At 37.4% G+C, this 9,908-nt stretch overlaps 1 long non-coding RNA gene across 2 annotated transcripts; it reads left to right on the top strand.

Moving 5' to 3' along the window:
* The first annotated feature begins 5,626 nt into the window (after positions 1–5,626).
* Positions 5,627–8,423, top strand: LOC145136071 (uncharacterized). 2 transcript variants are annotated; one of them, XR_013720213.1, is made up of 8 exons: positions 5,627–6,672; positions 6,842–6,928; positions 7,140–7,246; positions 7,336–7,387; positions 7,711–7,826; positions 7,944–8,036; positions 8,180–8,257; positions 8,380–8,423. It is a non-coding gene; the product is annotated as an uncharacterized LOC145136071 (long non-coding RNA). The 2 variants fall into 2 exon arrangements; XR_013720212.1 differs by having other exon boundaries at positions 5,628–6,672; positions 8,126–8,257; positions 8,380–8,421.
* Positions 8,424–9,908: the final 1,485 nt, after the last annotated feature.

Genomic DNA, 9,908 nt, shown 5'->3' with positions numbered 1-9,908 from the left:
CTACATTCGAGGTGAGTTACCTTCCAGTAGCGGTGGGTCTACGGCCACAACGCCGACCCACTAATAGGAGTTGTATGATAGATGATTGTCTTGGTGATGTTCATCTAGGTTTGCTATTACATGATATGTTTGTGTGCTAGCATGATATGTTATATGTGATAGTAGTGGTAGGAGGTGTTATAGTCCTCGTATGTCGGTCGTAAGGACCGACGGGTAAGTCAAGCACCCCATAACAGCTTGACCTGGGTAGTTCAGGCACCCCAGAATTGCCTGGCAGTATATGCGTGTGTTATATTATTGCGTGATAGTGGTAGGGGTGAAATAGTCCCTGGTAGTCGGGTGAGATAGACCGACGGGTAAGTCAAGCACCCCAGAATGGCTTGGCCTGGGTAAGTCAGGCGCCCTAGAATTGCCTGACAGTATGTTATTGTATGGTTTGTGGTATGATGGGGGGCTCACTAAGCTTCGTGCTTACAGTTTTCAGTTTTGGTTTTAGGTACTTTGTTTTCAAAGGAAAGGAGCCAGCTTGATCGCAACGCATCACACCATGTTTTCCGCACACGAGATCTTTGGGATTACACTCTGATATGGTTTTATGATACTATGTTTTGATTATTGACACTTTCGTTTTGACACGAGATATTATTATGAATGTTTTTATACTGATGGTTTTATGTAATAACTTAATTAAAACGAAATTTTTGGCTGTATTTTTGGGATGTTACACCAAGTTATCCAGAAGTGAACAGTTTATGCTTTGTTGGTTGTTGATTTTCTATTCATAATTTTTTTTATTAGTATTACTAGTCCTTGCTTACTTTTTTTGGTACAATCAGATTTTGATTGAAGATGTTCAAAAGGCTTTAGAAGTATGGGAGAGTCGAGAATTCACCCAACGTGCTGAACAAACTCTTCCTTTGCTTTACAATGTTGTTGATTTGCTATCACTAAAGGTTTTTTTTCTTCTTGTTTGACCTTAGGTTCTTTATTGGCATGCTATTGCTTTGGTGCATCTGCTGTTTCTTATGTTCAATGTTCTCTTATCACAGGGATACATGGAGCTTCATGCTAAGATGTATCAGGCACTGATCCGTTTGCTCCAAGGGAATGGCAAAAGTTTGGAGGAGTGCTTGGTCATGCTTTGGCGAACTCGAAACCTTAGTCATGCGCTCTGTGCTTCACCCATACATGACTCCTTCATCAAGGCATTATCAATTCATGAAAAACAGTGCACATTTGGGATATCTGGATAAGTGCTATGAGTGAGCAAAAGTGGCTACAAGATGGATTCCACCTAAGTTTGTCAGCCTTTTCAACATTTTCCACCCCACATTCTCTAGATCTAAATCATACCCAATGTATGGTTATGTCTGCAAGTCTGCCTCTTATCTCATGGAAAATGTATAATTCCTGACTCCTTGTATTAGTTTATGTTGCATGGCTCTTGTGATTGCATTACATATGCTGAGTTTATCTACCATCACTTCTTATTTTAGGAACCTCAGTCCAACAATTATTTGTTCTTTGCTGCACATCTTTATTATGATTTTGGTGAAAGACTGTGTGCAAAAGGTTCAATGATCGAGGTACGTGATTTGTTCTCAAATTCTATATATCATAGATGTTTCATTGCCGTTTTGTGTCTTTTATTTTCCTAACTTGTAAAGCTAAATTGCCTCAAGGATTACTGTGGCATTCTATGTTGGGAGGATTTTGTATTCTGTTGTCTTTTTTCATTTTAAAACTCGTGATATATAGATCCTAAAGTTGATGTAGATCCCAATACTAGAATCATAGATGTAGAAAGTTATATTCGGAAGGTTGTGAATGCAATGTATATACACAATGGAAAGTCTCCTTTTTGCTACTCTGTATAAGTGAACTGGAAAAACCTATGCTTCTTTGCCTTTAAATTTTGAAATCTAGAAGGATTTAATTTTGTTTGCTTTCTTTCTTGGGTGTTTATGACTTGGTAAATTTCTTGTGGCACTAGATTCTTCTATTCTTTGTAAATTACTCTTTGACCTTACATGCTTAAATTAATGACAAGATATCGTTCCTCACGTTAACATTCAAATTGTTTTTTCTTTGATCTCAACTTAAATGCTTGTTTTTTCTTCCTTCTTTGCTCCCCCTAGCAGTCTCTACCCTTGTGTGGAGGCACGACTATGTACGTCTTACCTCATTCCAACCCCATTTATGTGGGATTTGCGTTATGTTGTTGTTGTCTTTTGCAAATTTTCACTTCTAATTGGACATTGATTCGTTTAGGAGATTTAATAATTCTTTTTGGTTGGTATCTCATAAGCATGTCATGTAGTTAAGAATGCTTTTAAATTTTTGGCCACATATCTTACTATGTCTATGAGAAAATTTCTTGTTGATCTTTATCTTGACAATCATCCTCGTTTGGTGGTGAACTTTTTTCATATGCACCTAAAACATAACCTTTTCTAACGAGTTATCTCTTTTTTATAGGCTTGTTATTATGCAAAGAAAGCCTTCATTTTGCGTAATGAGCTTTTTGGCAAGTATTTTTGGCCCCCAGTAGACTGATGATACATATTATGGACTCAAAGACGTGACTTTTGTTCATCCCGTGAGGGCCACAACAGCATGGCCACGTGATACGTATTCAGTTTACTTAAATGAGTGTTTGTGGACATCATGGAATGTACTGAAAGCTTATTTAGAAAGCAAGCTTCATGTATAGTTTCTAGTTTCTGACCTTTGTTTCACATTTAGTTCACATTTCTTCTTAATATGTTACATGTTTTGTTAATGTATTTTAGTTGGCGACCATGGAAGAAATTATTGGTAATATATCCACTGCGGAAACGGAATTACTCAGTGGAAAGGACATCTCTTCCTTCCTACACTTGCTGATTTTTGAATTGGGATTCTCTAATGCTTTAGGTATGCATTTCGTTCACTTTTATGCTCTCTCTGTTATACACTCCATGAACTGAATGTTGAACATGACTCTTTATATGGGAAACAACAATACTTTTATTAAGATACTTAAGAAGAACTTTACACTTCGAGAGACTACTAGACACTTTTCTTTCTTTAAGGCTTTTTTTGGATGGTTTGGAGCAAATGAGCTCCACACCTATTTATAGGCCTCATAGGAAGATTTTAGGTACTACAATACACTTACTACTTACTAGACAACTCTAGAGCTATCTAACATACTCTATAAGCTTCCATATCTTTCTAGAATGTTCTACCATGTTCTGGAGAGGTCTAGGTTGCTACAATGTCTTCTAGAATGATCCATGACCATCCAGGGTCTTCCATGTCGTTCTAAAGTATTCTAGACTCTTCCGGTATATTCTGGAGTCTTCCATAGTCTTCCATAATGTTCTAGAGCATTCTCGAACAAGCTAAAGTCTTTTAGATAATATTTGTTCTATTGGGCCAGTGATGATCTTTAACAGTGAAAAGGGTATCCAATTGAAATTTTGTTTATTTTTTCAGGAAAATATATTTGGGGCAAGGACATTGGGATTTTGCCAAATCGAGCTAAAAAAGGCCAAAATATAGCAAATTTCTCGATTGTTGCAGGAAATGCAAGTTGGTTTGGAAAGCTACATACAGCCAGCATAATGGTCTGGTTTTAAGCATGCAACCTACTACCTCAAACAAACCGGAACTTGCTGAAAAAAGTTAAATGGCAACTAGAAGATATCGGAATCAGCGGGAGTGGAAAACAAATTCTGTTAGTGACACAGAGAAAGCAAGTAAACAGAAGATAAAATTGTGTGGTGCTCTTTTGAGTTCTGGGCGGGAAACGGGAGAAACTGGTGATGATTTTAGTGATGTGGAGTGCTGACATTGTTTTTCTTCTGAAATCATGAAATACAACTCCATTCAAAATAAAATAAATATGAAATGGGAGTTCATACGCAGACATATCCTACTTAGATAACTCATCATCGGGCTTGGTATGATAACTTTTTTTCGAAAACTTCACCTTTTTTTATTTAATACATACCAGGTTTGGATATTTTTTGAACTGACTTTCCCCTTTTTTTAACTGACATGGGCACAGAAAATTTGCACCTTCGTGACAATAGTAAGGAAAATGAAGAAACACGTCGTGAACTACATCAAGTACTCTCCAAGAGCATATCCGTGCTTGGCAGCAAAAACACGTTTTGCTCGTCAAATGTCTTGACTTCCAAAGCTTTCTTGGCTAAGCTCATTAAGAAAGAAATAAAATCAGAGATGTTTACGATTGAACAAGCATCAGTCATGTGTAACACATGCTGGTTATCATTGTGGAGAATCTGCAACAACATAACAAGGTATGGCTAGACAGACAATTACACAATATGTTTGTTTTTAAGGTTATCTTCTCATGGAATAGCTGTTTTACATACCACATGTTCGCTGCCTCTATTTAGAGCTATATGTTACCAAGTTACATTAGATTAGATATGACAATAATTTTTCATTAAAAGAATCTGAAAGAGTACCCAATCAACCAGGACGGAAACATTGTACATAATTTTTTCATTAAAATATCAACTTGCACTTAATGGGGTTGCATGTCTGCCTTGTTAAAGTACTTATAGATGCTTAAATACAAAAGTATTCCCATTGTCAAAGAATGTAACATATAAGACCATTATCTGATGATTTTTCTGAGTAAATATTTTTAAGATGAGATGCAAATCAAACTCAATAACTCATATATAAGTCCTTAGTGACCCGCTCCTTAAAGCCGTCTGTTCGGTACACATACATCATGCCTTGTGTCTGTATAAACTCCAGTTTTGAAATGAAAACGCATCCTTTTTATTATTTATTATTTTTATTTTACTAATGCTCTATGGGTATTTATCTTTGTAGGAATGATAAATATGATAAGTTGTTTCTTTCCATAGAGCTTGTTGAGGCCGGCTTAAAATTATGTTTCATACATTGCAACGAGGTTCCTCATCTATTCCAAAAGGTTATTATCGCTTTACTTTTCTTTTATTGTGAAAGTTAAATTGAAGAGCATCATGAACGAACAGCTGGAAAATGCTTGTATTATTGCTTCGGTGAATTATGAATTATATAGAATTCTTGTGGGTTTGACATGCCTAGCTAGCTCTAATGCTTTTAAGTATATGCCATCTTAGATATTGATGATTGAATACAATGAGCGTATACATTCTAATTATATTTTTTGACCATTGATAATATCACAGGCTTCAAGACTGTTAGTTGTCATGTATATAGTTTCATCTTCAGGATTTCCAAAGTTGTCGCCCAACCCTGCTCTTCTAGAAGAAAGTCAGCTTGCAGCTTTTTTCCATCAAGCATCCATCGGAGTAGGGTTTAACAGTAAGTTGTTCTCTCATATTAGAAAACAGGAAGAGCAAGACGATATTATAAATATTTTATACAATAATTCTTTTTCTTAATGCATTTATCCAATGATCATATTAGTTAGGCATTTAGCTTATACAATAATCTTTTATATCTATTCTCATTTACATCCAAATGGTTCTTGTGCTGTTCTTTGGAACGTTCTTTCATGATCCGAGTGTCCCTTGTTAGATAAATGTTTATATTAGAGGTTCCTTTGTGTAAATGCGTAGTCTATATATACTCTGTAATATTTTCCCTTTCTGAATACAATACACAATTACCAAGTTTAGCTTGGTATTAGAGCCAATAATCCTCTCTCTAAAAATCGGCACCTCCTAACGTAACCCTAATCCAGCCGTCACCTGCCTCCCTGCTGCTGCCGCCTACCACCTGCTGCCCACTACCATTTTCCGCTACTTCTCTTCATCATGACTACTCTCACTACATTCTCTTCAGCAGAAAAGACATCTCACAACTCCCATAAGTTTGGCTTCACCCTTTCTCCTACAAACTATGGATATTGGAAGGCTATGATTCAATCGTTTCTCATCACCACCAATCTTTTTGGCTATGTTGATGGCACAATCCCATGCCCTGCACCTCTGGTCACAACACCTCTACATCTCTGGTCACAACACCAGGTAAAGAAGGAGGTCCCGTTACTACTACATCCAATCCTAGTCATTCAATTTGGATCTCAAATGATGCACATGTTCGTATGCTCCTCATGTCAACCATTTCAGAAGCATCATTCCAACATGTCTAAGGTACAACTTCTCGTGATCTCTAGCTAACCCTTGGACCACTACAAGAATAAGCATATATAGAGACGGGATCTACAGGGACGACATATGTCGTTGCTATACACGCCCTATAGGGACGCCATGTCGTCTCCATAGAGTTTGACTTTCCTTCTACTCACCACAATTACCGTGTTCTCAATATGCTAAGCGGGAAAGAAAGTAGGAAAGGCGCGGTTTTGGGGAAGGCAACAAGTCGTCCCCATAGCTTTCTATGCCTTAAATCAGGAGAACAACCTTCTTCGCTTCATTCACGCACACTTAATCATCGGTCTCGCTCTCAAGAGAGATAGAGAGAGAGAGAGATCGGAGATTCTCCTCCAGCGATTTCCTCACCTCCCACTCCTTGTGAATGTTCTTCCTCTCTCCATAGATTATGATACTAGTTTCCGAGCACAATCGTCGGGCTCAACAATGACGATTAGTTTCAACGCCGATCTGACTACCGACTTCCTTTTCACATCCGGTTATGAATTCTATCGAATACAAGCTCCACGCCCGCTATCAGGTTAGTAATTCTCTGTTTATTGAGGTAAATGTTAGCAATTATGTGTTTGAAATTGGAATTGGTATATAGGTTAAGAATGATGATGACGACAAACTCAAATTCCATAACTATTTGTTTTCAGTATTCCTCTGTTGTTTCAACTTTAACTTCTATTAGTTCCATTTTGTAGGTTTTTGTAGATTTGTTCATTGATCCACAGCGAATGTTAATTCTTATTGTTGCAACTGCTTTTAGAACAATTGGATATGAAATTGAGGTAATTTTGTTGTTCATGAGACTCTGGGCTTCTTTAATTGCTATGATTTTAGTTGCATAGTAATGAAAATATTTAGAATAAATTCAAGAAATTTGATGTCTGAAAATGATATGACTAGCTTGTCCTTATCGCTTATGAAGCACTAGAAAGTTGTATGTCACTTACTTAAGAACATGAACTCAATTAGAAATAAGAATTATTTTTTTTACAGGTTTACTCACTTAAAGAGGGGCCTGTGTATACTGTCAGAATATTGGAGCTCTAGTGAATATTTTGGAAGCTAGTGGGGATAAAAAAGACTATAATTGACTGGCTCAAGTATGTTTTTCCTTTTTAACACAAAAGGTTTTCTTTAATCCATTATCTTTGAATTTAGTATCTTTTACTCTTTTGCATGATCTTTGTAGCTATGATGTCATACTTACGAGTTCTTTTCAAGCAAAAGAAGCAAATTACAGGGTAAGTTTACTGACTTTTATCTTATCATTATTTCACAATCCAAATGTTTTAGTATCTCAAACTTTAAAAACCATCTTAGTTTACTAGAGTTTTTGTTATACAAAAGATGTTATGCTCTCAACCTTCAAACTGCTTAACAGCCCATCAAGTCCTATGTATGATCTAGGTCTATTTCTAATGATGAGGGTGACAAGGGCATTTTTGTCTTTTATATCCCATTGACATTAGTCTTAGTCCCAAGGCCAATCCAGTACACACAAGACAGTTTTCTGTTATGTTTTTGTGAGACTGGAAGTATTTATGTGTTGATGTAATTAGAACAGGTCATCCATGGATATGTGAAAATGGGGTTGCTCCAGATAGAGCACTTGATCCTGCTGTTCTTTCTCGTTTGAAGCAGTTCTCAGCAATGAATAAGTTAAAGAAGATGGCTTTAAGGGTACATAACTGAAATTGTTTACTTGCTTTTCTTTTTTGGGATAAGGTCACTGTTTCTATTTCATGCATTAACCTATTTTGGCAAATGTTTTGTGTTGTATTGTATGTATGGTGACAGGTAATAGCTGAAAGCTTGTCAGAAGAAGAGATTGCAGGTTTGAGGGAAATGTTCAAGTCAATGGATACAGAGATTCGAGACCTTATGGATGCAGTAAGATTAGTATTTAATCACTTAATAAAGAAAGTTATAGAAATAGCCATTTATTTGTTTATTATAAGCATATTCTACTTTTATCATAGGCTGATGTGGACAACAGTGGCACAACAGATTATGGGGAATTTGTATATTTTCAGGTGTGAAGGTGGTGATGCAAGCAAGTAAACAAATTGGATGAAACTTTTAAACAATTTCAGATTGTGTAGTATGTTTTGGTAAACAATTGTATAAATATTCAAATGTTTTGATATTGTATGATAGTTTAATGTTTTGTAGTTAAATTTTGTGTTTCTGCTTTTATATGTTTGAGAAAACTGGAAAAATAAACATAAAACAGGAGCTGAATGTGAATTTTGTACAACATCTATGGGGACGACACGTCGTTGCTATAGGTCTAGCTATGGGGACGACACGTCGTTGCTATAGGTCTAGCTATGGTGACGACATTTCGTCTCTATAGGTCCAACAATGGGGACGACAACCATGAACCAACAACGACGATATGTCATCTTTAAAGCTACCTATGGCGACGATATCTACAGCGACGAAAAAAGCTATCTATTGCGACGGGGCTATAGCAACAAAGGCATATAGAGACGACTTGTCCTCACAGCCATCTATAGGGACGACTTTCTAACCTATAGAGACGACAAATGTCGTCCCTATAGGTCCCTTTTCTTGTAGTGAACGTGCTTATGCCCCTAACAAGTCATCAAAGGAATTTCTGCTAAAAACGCAATTGTTAAAGATATAAATGAAGGGTGATGAGACTTATGTTGCCTATCTAACTACCGCACAAGAGTATGCCACTGCTAACAGTGGGCAGCCCATGTCAGAAAAAGATATTGTTATGGTAGTTGTTGCAGGTCTTCGGGATCAGTACAACTGAGTCAAACAATGTCTTCTTTCCAGGCAGTTTACCACCGTCTTCTCTGAACTTCCTGCACTCTTAGCTGATCATGAGTTTCTAGTTCAGAAACCAGTTTTCGAGGTTCCTCCGGCTCAAGCCTTTGCTGTCAACACAACCACCACTGGAGCTTCTTTTCCGACAGATACAATTCAAGCCATACAACATCTTGTGTCTCGTCTTGGATTTCAACTCCTGCCTACACCTACTGCAACATCTACACAGACTCCTCAGGCATACTACACAAACAACTCTGGATCTCCTAGTAACAACAGAAACCGAGGTGGGTCTTGTAACCGTGGTGGACGTGGAAATCATAATCAAGGAGGAGGACAACGAAATTCAAATCAGTTCAATTGGGCTTCTAACCAAAACATTGTGTATGGGACTTGTAACAGGTGTGAGATTGGTCATATTCCATCCTAATGCCCAAACCGCGATACATCCACCATTCAGGGAAGACAACAAGCATCCGCAAACTATACGGATAATCGCTCAACCACCACCTCTATGTCTTGGCTTCCGAATACAGGCTCTAGCAATCATGTGGCATCGGACATGACAGGTTTCACTTCAGCCACATCTTACTATGGTGATGACAATCTTCATGTTGGCAATGGTAAGGCTCTTCTTATCTTTTACATTGGTTTTTCAAAACTTTACTCACCTACCAAAACTTTTCACCTAGACAACATCCTTCATGTCCCTGAGATCAAGAAACATCTTCTTTCTGTCCAAAAATCTCATGTCTTCAATGTTTTTACACACTTTGTAAAAATGGTTGAACGCTAGTTCTCTAACCTCAAATCCGTTCATACTCGGGGAGGAGAGTTTTGGAAACTATCCGACTTTTTCTCCTCAATCGGTGTCATTCACCATCTTTCGTGCCCTCATACTAGCGAACAAAACGAAATCGTTGATAGACGTCACCGTCACGTTGTTGAAACCGGCCTCACCCT

This window comes from Lactuca virosa, chromosome 9 (assembly GCF_052849685.1).
Source record: "Lactuca virosa cultivar CGN04683 chromosome 9, Lactuca_virosa_CGN04683_v6, whole genome shotgun sequence".
Classification (NCBI taxonomy): Eukaryota; Viridiplantae; Streptophyta; class Magnoliopsida; order Asterales; family Asteraceae; genus Lactuca; species Lactuca virosa.
Note: the sequence above shows the minus strand (reverse complement) of the source record. Positions and strands in the feature narration are given on the sequence as shown.